Raw genomic sequence first — 13,300 nt, 5'->3', positions numbered from 1 at the left:
ACCATGGTACCCTCCCAGCGAGTCCCAATTGCCTGCATCTAATCCTTTCCCTTCCTTGTGTGCATCCAAATGCTTTATAATGTTGCAATAGGAAATAATGATGCCCAAATTGGGGCTCAAACCCCACACCTTGAGATTAAAGGCAGGATTTTCCGGCTGCGCTCACCCCAAGGCCGGAAAATCCTGTCCGAGGTCAATGGACCTTTGCATTATCTGTGTCCTGCCCACAATTCCCATGGCAGGTGGGACGGTAAATTTTCACCCTAAGAATCTCACGCTCTACTGACTGAGCTAGCTGGTCTCAGACATTTTCCTCTGTCCTATCCCCGTAACTCCACGTATTTACCCCATTAATCCCCCGAACCCAAACCTGTGAACACTAAGGCCGGAATTTTACTGGCATGCCTGCCCCGATTCTGGGGACAGGCGAGGCTCGGAGAATGGCATTCCCCGCTGGCCTCGGGCGAGATTGTATGAATCTTGGGCAGACGCACCGGCAAAATTCCGTTCTAAGAGGCAATTTAGCACGGCCAATCCACCTAACCCACACAGCTTTGGAGTGGGGGAGGAAACTGGAGCACCCAGAGGAAACCCACGCAGACATGGGGAGAACGTGCAGAGTCCACACAGTCACCCAAGGTCGGAATTGGACCCAGGTCCCCAGCATTGTGAGGCAGCAATGCCAACCACTGTACCTCACACCACTGAACTCCCTCCTCCCACAGCTATTCTGGGTTGGTGTCGGCAGGTAACACTGTTAGTTAGATACCTCCGCGCTGGGTCCCAGCACTGCTAATAGCAATGGCGCTGCAGAATGCACCAACTTGGGCAAAGTCATGTGGCTGGGAGAAAGACTGGGAGATTAGTGTGAGAGGAATGATCACGTTGCTCAAATAGTAATCCACAAGGCCTGGACGAATAATGACGAGAGTTCGAATCCCACTGTAGCAGTGGAGGGAATTTAAATTCAATTAAGTAAATAACCCCTGGAATTAAAAAACTAGGTTCTGTGTTGGTGGACTATGAAGCTACACCATTGCCCTTTAAAGAAAAGCAATCAGATCTTTCATGTTATTCAGGGAAGGAAACCTTTCTCTCCTCACACACTCTGGCCTCTATGTTACTCCAGGCTTCCAGCAATGTGACTGACTCTTAACTTTCTCTCTGAGATAGCTGAGCATGTACCACAGCCATACTCAAGAAGGCAGCTCACCACCACCCTCTATAGGGCAATGAGTTTCCAGCAATGATATGCTGTCCTTACCATCAGTAAAGACACCCATGTTCAGTGAACGAATTTAAAAACTTATGGGCCTCTGTACAAAACAAATCCCAGCCCCACTTTACAGCTTGAAAGCCAGAAGATAAATATTTGCGAGTGCGCTGGGGTGCAGATGTCACTTGGAGATTCTACTCTTTCCTCCTACACTCCTCTCGTTTTACACTCTCAATTTTAGAATCCTGACAGTGCAGAAGGGGGCCATTTGGCCCATCAGGTTTGCACTGACTCTTGGACACAGCATCCCACCCAGCCGCTATCCCAGTAATCCCACATATTTACCCCACTAATCCCTTAACCGGCAAGATACCACATGCCCATTTTACTCGGATTTTAGTCCCACCCACCTGGCTACCCACACACACCTTCCAGTCCACAGTCACTGGATCGTGACCAACAGCTGGAGGGCTGACAGATGTTTTCCTCCTTCCGGGAATGATACCAGGACGGCGAGGCTCATACCAATCAGAGCAGAGTGTACAGTTTAGGCTTCTTTTCCCCGGAGCTGAAAAAATTGAGTGGCAGCCTGATGGTGCAACTCAGGATGAACAAGATATGCTGGCCTGGCCAGCACCATTCATATCTCTTGAAAGAATTTATGGAAGGAGAGGTCTTAAAGAATATGACAGAGGGGGCATGCAGTGAAGGAACTTCCACTAGAAATAGAGGTCATAAAGATAAGACAGTCACTCAGGTTAAGTTTATTTATTAATGTCACAAGTCCTTACATTAACACTGCAATGAAGTTACTGTGAAAATCCCCTAGTCGCCACACTCCGGCGCCTGTTTGGGTATACTGAGGGAGAATTTAGCATGGTCAATGCGCCTAACCAGCAGGTCTTTCAGACTGTGGGAGGAAACCGGAGCACCCGGAGGAAACCTGCGCAGACACTGGGAGAACGTGCAGGCTCTGCACAGACAGTGATCCAAGCCGGGAATTGAACCCAGCTCCCTGGCGCTGTGAGGCAGCAATGCTAACCACCAGTGCCACCGTGCCACACTAATAAATGCATCAGAGAATTCAGGAGAAACTACTTTACCAGATATTGACCAGAATTCGCTGGCTGTTCACACCAGCGGGATTCTCAGCGCTTCCCCCTCCTGTAGGAATTCCCATTGACAGCGACGGGACAACGGAATCCCACCACCGGCAAACAACGCCCACTTCCCTCCAGCGGGAAACATGCAGCCCAGAGGCCAGAGAATCTCACCCGTTGTGTATGGTGAGGTAGAGCCCTTTTAAGGGAAGGGGTCATGTGACCTGGGGTGTGGGTTGAGCTGGTTGGAAACTGCCCTGAATGGGCAGTCAACATCTGGAGTATGGAGCGAGTGGACTGAACAAAGGTCAGTATTCCCTGATGCCTGGCTGTGGAGTGGTTCTTGAGGAGACATCTCAGCGCTCAGAGATTTAACAGGACAGAATGGTGAGAATGGGGAACTCATTACCACAAGGAGCAAGGGGGAAAATGGCACAGATGCATTCAAGGGGAAGGAAGGTGAACATGTGAGGAAGAGGATCAGGTTAAATGAGGTAGGGCGGGAAGAGGTTCGTCTGAAGCATAAATACTAGCTCAAGCCCATTGCTGCACTGTAAATACTTCATAACTTGGTAAGGGCAGCACGGTGGCACAGTGGTTAGAGCTGCTGCCTCACAGCTCTAGGCTCTGGGGTTCGATTCCCAGCTTGGGTCACTGTCTGTGCAGAGTCTGCATGTTCTCCTTGTGTCTGTGTGGGTTTCCTCCCACAGTCTGAAAGATGTGCTGGTTAGGTGCATTGGGCCATGCTAAATTCTCCCTCAGTGTACCCGAACAGGCACTGGAGTGTGACGACTAGGAGATTTTCACAGGGACTTCATCGCAGTGTTCCTAGTATCCCTACAGTGCAGAAGGAGGCTGTTCGGCCCATCGAGTCTGCACCAACCACAATCCCGCCCAGGTCCTATCCCCATAACCCCATGCATTTACCCTAGCTAGTCTCTCTGACATTAAGAGGCAATTTATGTTAATGTAAGCTGACTTGTGACACTAATAAATAAACTTTCTACACCTCAGACTGAGATCAGCTAACACAGACAAGAGACAACAAACTCGGGGAGAATCTGCAGAGTTTGGGTCTTGAGCTGAAATTACGAGGATTATGTTTTTTTCTAACAGGCTGCTGCCGTGTTCCTGATCAGTCTAGTAGTTGTTTTTGGCAGATTTACATTTGCTACAGAGACACGCAGGCCAAACCACAACATATTGCTGCGCTTGGATCAAGCTGCCCTCTCTGGCGGGCTGGGTTCCTGACTCACATTTCTCCATCCATTACTCCAAACCCGTCCGGTGACATTGTGTTTGGTTGCTCCGCAGCCTTTAGTGTTTAAATGTTTGGTTTGGCTTTTGCAAGTACTTTCCTACTTCAGTTCTGCAAACTTCACCTGGCGCCACACTGGACAGTCAGAGGTTCACAGTCAGCACTGCGTCGCAACGGTGTATTGACCAAGTCTGGGATCCCTGCTTCCTAAGGTGACCATTTACTTGGTCCATTAAATCCCTTGAGGAATCTTACTGAGGGGTCGCTAAGCAGAGCCAATACAGGGGTGGGGGGAGGTTTAAACAACGAGCGACTAGGATGTTGAATGCTCATTTGGGTGTGGACACAGATTCAGTCGTAACCTTTGAAAGGGAATTGGATATAAAGGAGAAAAGATTTTGGGAGAGCCAGAAAGAGCGAAACTAACTGGGCTGTCCTTTGTAAGACCCAGCACTGGCTAAATGGGCTGAATGGCCTCCAACATGTGCCATTGTTTTAAAGTTCTACAATTTTGCATCTTGTACGTAGTGGTTAGCGCTGCTGCCTCACAGTGCCAGGGACCCGGGTTCAATTCCCAGCTTGGGTGACTGTGCAGACTTTTCTCCCTGTGTCTGTGTGAGTTTCCTCCGGATGCTCTGGTTTCCTCCCACAGTCTGAAAGATGTGCTAGTTAGGTGCATTGGCCATGCTAAATTTTCCCTCAGTGTACCCGAACAGGCGTTGGAGTGTGGCGATTACAGGATTTTCACAGTAACTTCAATACAGTGTTAATGTAAGCCTATTTATGACACTGATAGATATAAAAACTTGTAATGTTGCATTACAGGTTATGTTCTGCAGAGAGTGCAGAGGAGGTTTACAAGAATGTTGCCAGGGCTAGAAAAGTGTAGCTATGAGAAGGGATTGAATAAGTTGAGATTATTTTCTGGGAACAAAGAAGGCTGAGGGGTGACTTGATAGAGGTGTAGGAAACTATGAGAGGAAGAGATGGAGCAGACAGGATAAAATTGTTTCCCTTGATGGAGAATTCTAGAACCAGGGGATGTAGATTCAAGATAAGTGGCAGAAGGTGTAGAGGGGACATGAGGAAGAGCTTTTTTACACAGAAGGTGTTGGGTGTATGGAATCCCAGTGCCCGAGTTGGTGGTGGAGGCAGAGACCCTAATCTCTTCTAAAAAGTACCCGGATCTGCACCGTAAGAGCTGGAAGCTTCAGGGCTATGGGCCGGGTGCAGGAAGGTGAGACTAGAAAAGGGCACGTGGGTGTATTTGGGCTGGCATGGACAAGATGAGCAGAATGGCCTCCTTCTGTGCTGTAACCTTTTCTATGGTTCCATGTTATTTAATGCCAGAAATCATTTTTATTCAGAGTCCAGTGATAAACTGCAAAGTCTTCTAAAGCACGGGCTTTGTACAGTTCTGTTCCTGATTGAGAACTTGTGTGAGAAGCCCCTTGGAACCCCTCTCTGAACACTGCCACAGACAGCTTCAGAAGGGTGATGTACCATTGGAAAGCTGCAACACTAACAGAAAGGAGGCACAGCATGTTCCTTCCCTACCGTAATCACTTTGACAACCTTCATCATTTTTAATCTAGTCCTCAATTTAACGTTGCGTCAGCGATGTTCCCCTGTTCTTGGGAGAGTGAACGACGCTGTGAATGTTGTTGAGAGCGTGTAGAGGAGGCTGCTACATGAAAAACAGATGAAATGGCTCACCCCCACACATTCTATCTGACGGCTACATTGGGGTTGTTTGATAGCCTGTGACAATATTTACATTTCTGAAAAGCAAATTCAAAAACTGGTTGCAGACAGAGCCAAACAGAAAGTAGGCCATCGAAAAGAACAAATGAAAGCCCGCAGAGAAATGATGGGTAGCAGCAAACATTGTGCGGTGAGTGGATATAGAGTGTACGTTGTTAAGATACAGGCTGAATAGAATGGGGCAGAACAGCTTCAAGGGGCCAAATGGCCCATTCCTGTTCCCATACTCCTAGGAATGAAGACTGCTATTTTCTTCAGGATAAAGATGGTTTATATTTTTCAGTTTAGGATACTTTTGTACTTCCTCCGTCCCTGAAATTATACCATTTCTCTTTGCCAACTTCTGCTTTTACCCTTTCCAAGTTCTGTCTACATGTCACACTAACTCCAGCCAATAGGCTGGATTGCTGTTCTCAGTGTCCTCCATACAGATATATAATGCCTGCTAAAGCAGCGATTCCCAAATGGGATCCAGTTGTTGCAGACTCAGGGACTGGTTTTACAGATAGGCGAGGGTGATCAAACGGAGGCTCTTTCCCCCACGTGCTGGTCTCCCACAACGCCTTCAGCGCTCTCTCCATGTTTCGCCTCTCCCCGGACTCTGTTCGTTAAAATGCTCCAATTCTTCCCCCCTCGTGCTTCCTCCATTCTCTAATCTCCTGCCCTCTCCACGCTCCCGGTGCTCCCAGCCAGGATAGAATCATAGAATCCCCACAGTGCAGAAGGAGACCATTTGACCCACTGAGTCTGCATTGACCACAACCCCAACCTGGTCCTTATCCCTTAACCCCACATATTTACTCTGCTAATCCCCCTGACATTGGAGTCAATTTAGCATGGCCAATCAACCTAACCCGCACATCTTTGAACTGTGGGAGGAAACTCACACAAACTTGGGGGAGAACATGTAAACTCCACACAGATGGTGACCTGAGGCTAGAATCGAACCCGGGTCCCTGGCCCTGTGAGGCAGTGGTGCCAACCATTGTGCCATCTCACCACCCATGCTAATAGGTGGACTCTGTAGTGAGAAGCAGCCACATCCATTTCACTGCTCTCCGCAAGCCAAATGTATTTTCCTAAGAGCATTATTAAAACATCCCTAACCTGCAGCATTTTCATTACAGGCAGCCTCTTTGTGACAGGTCAGGATGTCAGAGTGGGAGGCCCCTTTCCCAAATGAAAGATCCACCAGCAGGAAAAGACCCAGCCACAGTTAAAACCAGTCGTGTGGAAAGGTTTCCTCTCTATGCTGATGGTCCTACCAACTCTGAGCCACCTCATTCTCCAATATTCAGATAACGGTCAAGAGTCCCTCAATGACTAGCCCCCCACCATTGTCCATCCCAAGTTGCTCTTGTAACCGAGTGGCTCACTTTCAGGGGGCAGTTGAGAGTCGACCACATTGTTGTGACTCTGGAGTCACAGGTAGGCCAGACCGGGTAAGGACGGCAGATTTCCTTCCCTAAAGGACATTAGTGAACTGGATGGGCTTTTCCAACAGTGGTTTCATGGTCATCAGCAGGCTCTTAATTCCAGATATTTTTTATTGAATTCAAATTCCACCGTCTGCTGCGGCAGGATTTGAACCCAAGCCCCCGGAATATTCACTGAGTTTCTGGATGAATAGTCCAGCAATAATACCACTAGGCCATCACCTCCCCAATCTGGTGGCTATGGTACTGGATTAGTAACTCAGAGTTCAGATCTCACTACAGCAAGATGTGAAATTCCATTCAATGAATCTGGTCCTTTTTAACCCGACATCAGACAAAGTAGCTCCTGCCCCACACAAATGCCCTTCAGACTGAAGGAGCGTGAGTATTCTTCTCAATTTCCTCATGTTTATCAGTCAAGGCGAAGATAACCAAGTTCACTATCTCGGCTAACTGGCCGGTTCGGGTGGGTAATGGGGTGACTGTTCAGAAGGTTCTGCTGCAAAGAGGGTACCACGGGATGATTGAGTTTTGCCTGAGTTGCTGGCTCAGGATTTCCTCTCCTTGTGTTCTCTCTCCGGCTGGGATTTTTTGGCCCTTCCCGCCGGCAGATTCTTTGAGCCCCGTCACGGGCCCCCCAGCACAGCGGGTTCCCCAGCGGCAGAACAGGTACGACACACAAAATGCCATGGACTTTGTCAGGACTGGAAGATCCAATGGCAAGTCACCTCTGCCACAGGGAAACACGTGACGGGGAGACTGAAAAATCCCACTCTCTGTGTCTGACAAGAGCTCGCAATCGAAGGAGGTCTCACCGTTTTTGATTTGGTTGCACAACATGCAGCAGTCCTGGACTCAACGTCAAAATCAAAACTCCTAACAAAACCTTCCGAGTGTCCATGTGACACTTCCTTCCGAGTGTCCGTGTATCACTCCCTTCCGAGTGTCCGTGCGACACTCCCTTCCGAGTGTCCGTGCGACACTCCCTTCCGAGTGTCCGTGCGACACTCCCTTCCGAGTGTCCGTGTATCACTCCCTTCCGAGTGTCCGTGCGACACTCCCTTCCGAGTGTCCGTGTATCACTCCCTTCCGAGTGCCCGTGTGACTCTCCCTTCCGAGTGTCCGTGTATCACTCCCTTCCGAGTGCCCGTGTGACTCTCCCTTCCGAGTGTCCATGCGACACTCCCTGCTACTGCTATGGCAGCGAAGTATTTAAGTTCCACCAGCTTCCATGGTGGGATCTGAACACATGCCCCCAGAGAATCACTCTGGATGTCTGGGTTAATAATCCAGTATGGCACCATCTGCCCCTAAGATGGAGTTGACTAGATGGCTTCAGTGTGGAGCAGATTGATGCCAATGGTGTGGGTTCAATCCCTGTACCAATGGTGTGGCAATCCATGGACACCTGCTTCCTTACCTTGCTCGATGCTTGACGCTTAACCCAAGTGTCCCTCTCTAAGGGAGACAGAGAGGCCCATGTGACCCTTTATGAACTCTGGCTAATTACCTGAAAGGACGCTGCTATTGATAATGTCTACCTTCTCGTGCACCCTCGCACTGCAAGGCTCTACAGCAGCTGAGGGTCTCAGGGAGGCAGCCTCGACTGGGGGAACAGCGCCTCCAAAAAGCTATTAGAACACATTCCCCAGGATATTTTACACCATCTGCTATCATGGATAGTTCATTTGCTGAGTGATCGTTGGCAGCAGTGAGCATTGAGGGGCGGGAACGATGTGTGATATTTTCTGCTTTGGGACCAGCTGATGTTCCTATTTTCCTACGTGTCTGTCTGTACTGCGTGTACTGCGAGCGTTCAGAGTCTAAAACCCTACTGTTCCAGTCGGAAAGCCTGCTGGATGGAGTCACACCAAAGCTCTGCCAATAAAGCAGGTGCACAGCTGCAAGTAACCCAAGAATCCCAACTGCATTTGGCTTTCGGGTTATGGTCCAGAGGGGAAAACATGGTTTTTTTTAAAAAAATTCTTTCATGAGAGAGGTGGGTGTTTCTGACCAGGCCGGTGTTCACTGTCCATTGCTAATTTCCCATGAGAAGGTTGTGGTGAGCCGCCTCCTCGGACTGCCGCAGTCTGTGGTGATCTTCCGCGGAGGATTTTGAACTGAAGGAACATCGATATATTTCCAAGTCAGGATGTGCATGACTTGGAGGGGAACCTGCAATGGGTGGTGTTCTCAAGTGCCTGCTGCCCTTTGTCCTTCTGGATGGTAAAAGGGTGCAGACTTGGGAAGGGCTATTGAAGGAGCCTTGCTGTGTCGCTGCTCTGCATCTTGTGGATGGTTCTCACTGCTGCCAATCTTTCTGGCACACCAAAAAAACTAAATCCAATAAAACTGAGGGACAAAGGGACAGCCCCTTAAAGGGGAGGGGAGAGAACTGCCCGAAATAGAAAGCAGAGTGTCAAGGAAACGTCAAAGTAAAATGTGATTAAACGGGTCAATAATGCACCCCAACAGGCACAAAGCCTCAATGACACCCACAGACTCCACGTGCTCCATCTCCAGGGACACCCAGCCCCGAATGTAGCTGCGATAGAGGGGCAGACAGTCAAGTCAGACCACCCCCTTCAGTGGCCCGCTGTCTGGACCTGTTAATGGTGAGTCTGGCCAGAAGCAGGATCATGAGGGGATCCCGTCCACCCCTCCCCACTGGGCGGCTGTGTTCAAACTTGTTTCTGCGTAACACCGAATCGTATCTCTGTGAAATCCTGAAGCATTTCACAATATTAGAATCATAGAATCCGGCAGTACAGAAGGAGGCCATTCAACCCATTGAGATTGCACCAATAGCAATCCCATTCAGGCCCTATCCTTGTAACCCTACTTGTTTACCTTGCTAATCCTTTGAACACAAGGGTCAATTTAGCACGGCCAATCAACCTAACCCTCACATCCTTGGAATCACAGAATCTCTGCAGTGTAAAGGAAGCCATTTGGCCCATCATGCCTACACCAACAGCAGGACATTCACCGTAACCTCACATATTTACCCTGTTAATCCCCCAACACTCAGGGCAATTTAGCATGGCCAATCAACCTAACCCGCACATTTTGGAGTGTGGGAGGAAACTGGAGCACCTGGAGGAAACCCACGCAGACACAGGGAGAATGTACAAACTCCGCACAGTCACGCAAGCCGGGGATCGAACCCAAGTTCCTGGCACTGAGAGGCAGTAGTGCTCACCACGGTGCCACCTACTGGATTTACATCTGAAGTGTGGTCGCTGCTATAGAGAAAAGCGATCAGATATTTTCCGTGCGGATTTGGAAATTCCCCAATTTGGTCCGATACTGGGTTCTCCGTATTCCTGGATTAAATCCTGATGGTCTCAGCCATGGCTTTATTCACACGGTCAGTAGGTGGCAGTAGCGAGCCTGCCATACCTGCCAGTCCTTGCAATCCCAACTCAGGAAATTCCGACACTCCAGTTTCGTGCTGGAGTAAGGAGACTAGACCTTAGGATTTGGTTTCATGTCTGGGTCAATTCAGAAGCAGCCCACGTTGATGGATACAATGCTAAATAAATTCACACTTGTCACATTATTATCCAATTATCTGGACGACACAGCCAGTATCGAGAAACTGCTCCCGGCACTGGTCTGTCTGATCACAGCCTCCCAGGCAGAGCTGATGTTTCAGTGTTTTAAAAAAAAGTCATTTTAAAATTGGACGGTGAATGCAATGTTCGGATGAATAAGCGTAAAGAAAATATTCACGCAGCCACGCTTAAGTAAGTTGCCCGCAGGAAAGCAATGTAACTGCGTGACCATGCATGACACAGTGGTTAGCACTGCTGCCCACAATGCCAGGGACCTGGGTTCGATTCCCAGCTTGGGTCACTGTCTGTGCGGAGTTTGCACGTTTTCCCCATGTCTGCGCGGGTTTCCTCCCACAGTCCAAACGACTGCTGGTTAGATGCATTGGCTGAGCTAAATTCTCCCTTAGTATATCCGAAGAGGTGACTAGGGAATTTGCACAGTAACTTCATCACATGTAAGCCTACTTGTGATTATTAAATAAACTTTTAACTTTTCAATGTGTCGTGCCACAGAATCATAGAATCCATACTGTGCAGGAGGCCATTCAGTCCATCGAGTTTGCACCAACATCAAGCCCACCCTGGCCCTATCTCTGTAACTCCTCAAATTGACGCTGCTAATCTCCCTGACACTAGGGTCAACTTCGTACAGCCAGTCAACCTAACCTGCACATCTTTGGAGTGTGGGAGGAAACCAGAGCACCCGGAGGAAACCCACGCAATTAATGCACCCACTGCAGCATTAAGTAACTGTGGGGCAGCTAGTATTGGGATGGGGGGGGTGGGTGTGTGCTGGACAGTAAAGCGTTTAAGTTTATTTATTAGTGCCACAAGTAGACTGACATTAACACTGCAATGAAGTTACTGTGAAAATCCCCTCTTCGTCTGGCACCTGTTTGGGTACACTAAGGGAGAACTTATCATGGCCAATGTACCTAACCAGCATGTCTTTTTGGACACTGGGAGGAAACCGGAGCACCCAAAGGAAACCCAGCAGACACGGGAAGAACATGCAAACTGCACACAGACAGGGGCCCAAGCCGGGAGTCAAACCCAGGCCCCTGGCACTGTGAGGCAGCCGTGGTCATTGGTGGCACAGTGGCAGCAGAGGGATAAAAAGAAGCATAGACATTTGTACATAACATTGCAGATTGCCAATCGGCACATCTCAGAGCAACTAAATAAAGACTAACGGTTATTCTGAGCCAGGGTGAATGAAATTGGAATGATTCATGAATACCTGGAAAAGATTATAAATCGCAATCTAAATAAGGTCATGAAAATGATGCTCATGCAGTTTTCAATTATCCCTGGAATCATGAAAACCACATGTCAATGTCAAACCTCTGTCTGCACTCAATCCCTATGCCAGCGGGCACTGTAGGAGACAACACCCATTAGTGTCTGCGATGTGCGATGGAAATGCACTGACTGACACCCAGCTTCCCCCCTCACTGGATCTGGACTCGCTGCTCACATTCCTCACCGCGCTCTCTCAATGCACATTCCACAGGTTCTGAGTGCAAGAGTGTCTCAGCTGTGGGTTCAGGCACAGCATTCCCAGGAAATGTTAACACAAGTTTGCAGTAAATCTGTAAAAAAAATCAACACGTGGGGCAGCGCGGTGGCACAGTGGTGAGCGCTGCTGCCTCACAGCGCCAGGGACCCGGGTTCGATTCCTGGCTTGGGTCACTGTCTGTGTGGAGTTTGCACATTCTCCCTGTGTCTGCCTAGGTTTCCTCTGGGTGCTCTGGTTTCCTCCCACTGTCCAAAAGCCATGCTAGTTAGGTACATTAGCCATGATAAATTCTCCCTCAGTGTACCCAAACAGGTGCCAGGGTGTGGTGACGAGGGGATTTTCACAGTAACTTCATTGCAGTGTTAATATCAGCCTACTTGTGGCACTAATAAATAAACTTATACGCTTTACTCTCCAGCGCACCCCCCCACCCCAATACTAGCTGCCCCGCAGTTACTTAATGCTGCAGTGGGTGCGTTAATTGGTCAGGGCTGGGACTTTTGTCTTTCACTCAGGAGAAATTCCCGGGGAAGGTGAGGGGGTCGTTAGTGGTAGCCATAAGATTCTTTGGATGGCCTTCCCACTGGGATCCTCCATCTTGCAGTGGGGCGAGTGAGTCCGAGGCCGGATCTTATCCCCTGCCCTTGCCCCAATTGTGACCGTCAGGAGACCTTTCATGGACATTAGGGGCCCAGCCTCAATCTTCCAGGGGCAGAGGAGAATTACAGAAATGCTCAGGCCTCGGGGAGCATGGGGGCGGTGACTTACACTACTATCTCCTTTTCACATTGGGCACCTCCAGAAATGCTTGGCTCTTCCAAGTGCTTCCTCCACTACCTTCCCCCCCCACCTCCACCCCCCCGCCCGCCCAACAACTTACCACAGCCTCTCCACCAACAACCCCACGCTCCTCCACCGTGCCTCCCCACCCACTTCTCCCCACAACTACCCTCCCCCTCCCCCCCGACCCTGAGATCCCCTACATATATCTGGTCCTGGAGCCCACCCCCCCAGTACTTGGACACTGCGGACCACTTGCAGTCCCAGTCCTGACCACTGAGGGCACTGGCGCTGCCAGGACTGGACAGCGGCCGGCCACTCAGATTGGTCAGTGAAGGGCCATCGAAACTTTGGCTCTATCCTCTCTCCACAGATGCTGCCCGACCTGCTGACAGATTTTCCAGCACTTTCATTTCAGTTTCCAGCACCCGCAGTATTTTGCTTCTGTATCAGATTGGTCAGCACCTCTCCGGGGGCAGGAATTGCTTCTGGGTGAGGTGCAAAGATCCTGACCACTGGCCAACAAACACTTTTTGGAGCGTTAAATGAATAGGTAGCTGGGGGAGGGGTGGGAGGGGCAGCAGGTATTAGCGACAATCTGCTGGCTTGGACAGCAGGAATGGAAACTCCGCCATCTGAAAAAATCCTGCGTGTGAAATTTTGCTTGGAC

At 49.5% G+C, this 13,300-nt stretch overlaps 1 protein-coding gene across 7 annotated transcripts in view; it reads right to left on the bottom strand.

Moving 5' to 3' along the window:
* ltbp1 (latent transforming growth factor beta binding protein 1) overlaps window positions 1-13,300 on the bottom strand; it is a 331,204-nt gene that overhangs the window by 26,139 nt on the left and 291,765 nt on the right. The gene's annotated exons all lie outside the window — the stretch shown is intronic.

This window comes from Carcharhinus amblyrhynchos, chromosome 12 (assembly GCF_965287045.1).
Source record: "Carcharhinus amblyrhynchos chromosome 12, sCarAmb.v2.hapA, whole genome shotgun sequence".
Lineage (NCBI taxonomy): Eukaryota > Metazoa > Chordata > Chondrichthyes > Carcharhiniformes > Carcharhinidae > Carcharhinus > Carcharhinus amblyrhynchos.
The sequence above is the reverse complement of the archived record's forward strand: the minus strand, read 5'-3'. Positions and strand labels throughout refer to the sequence as shown.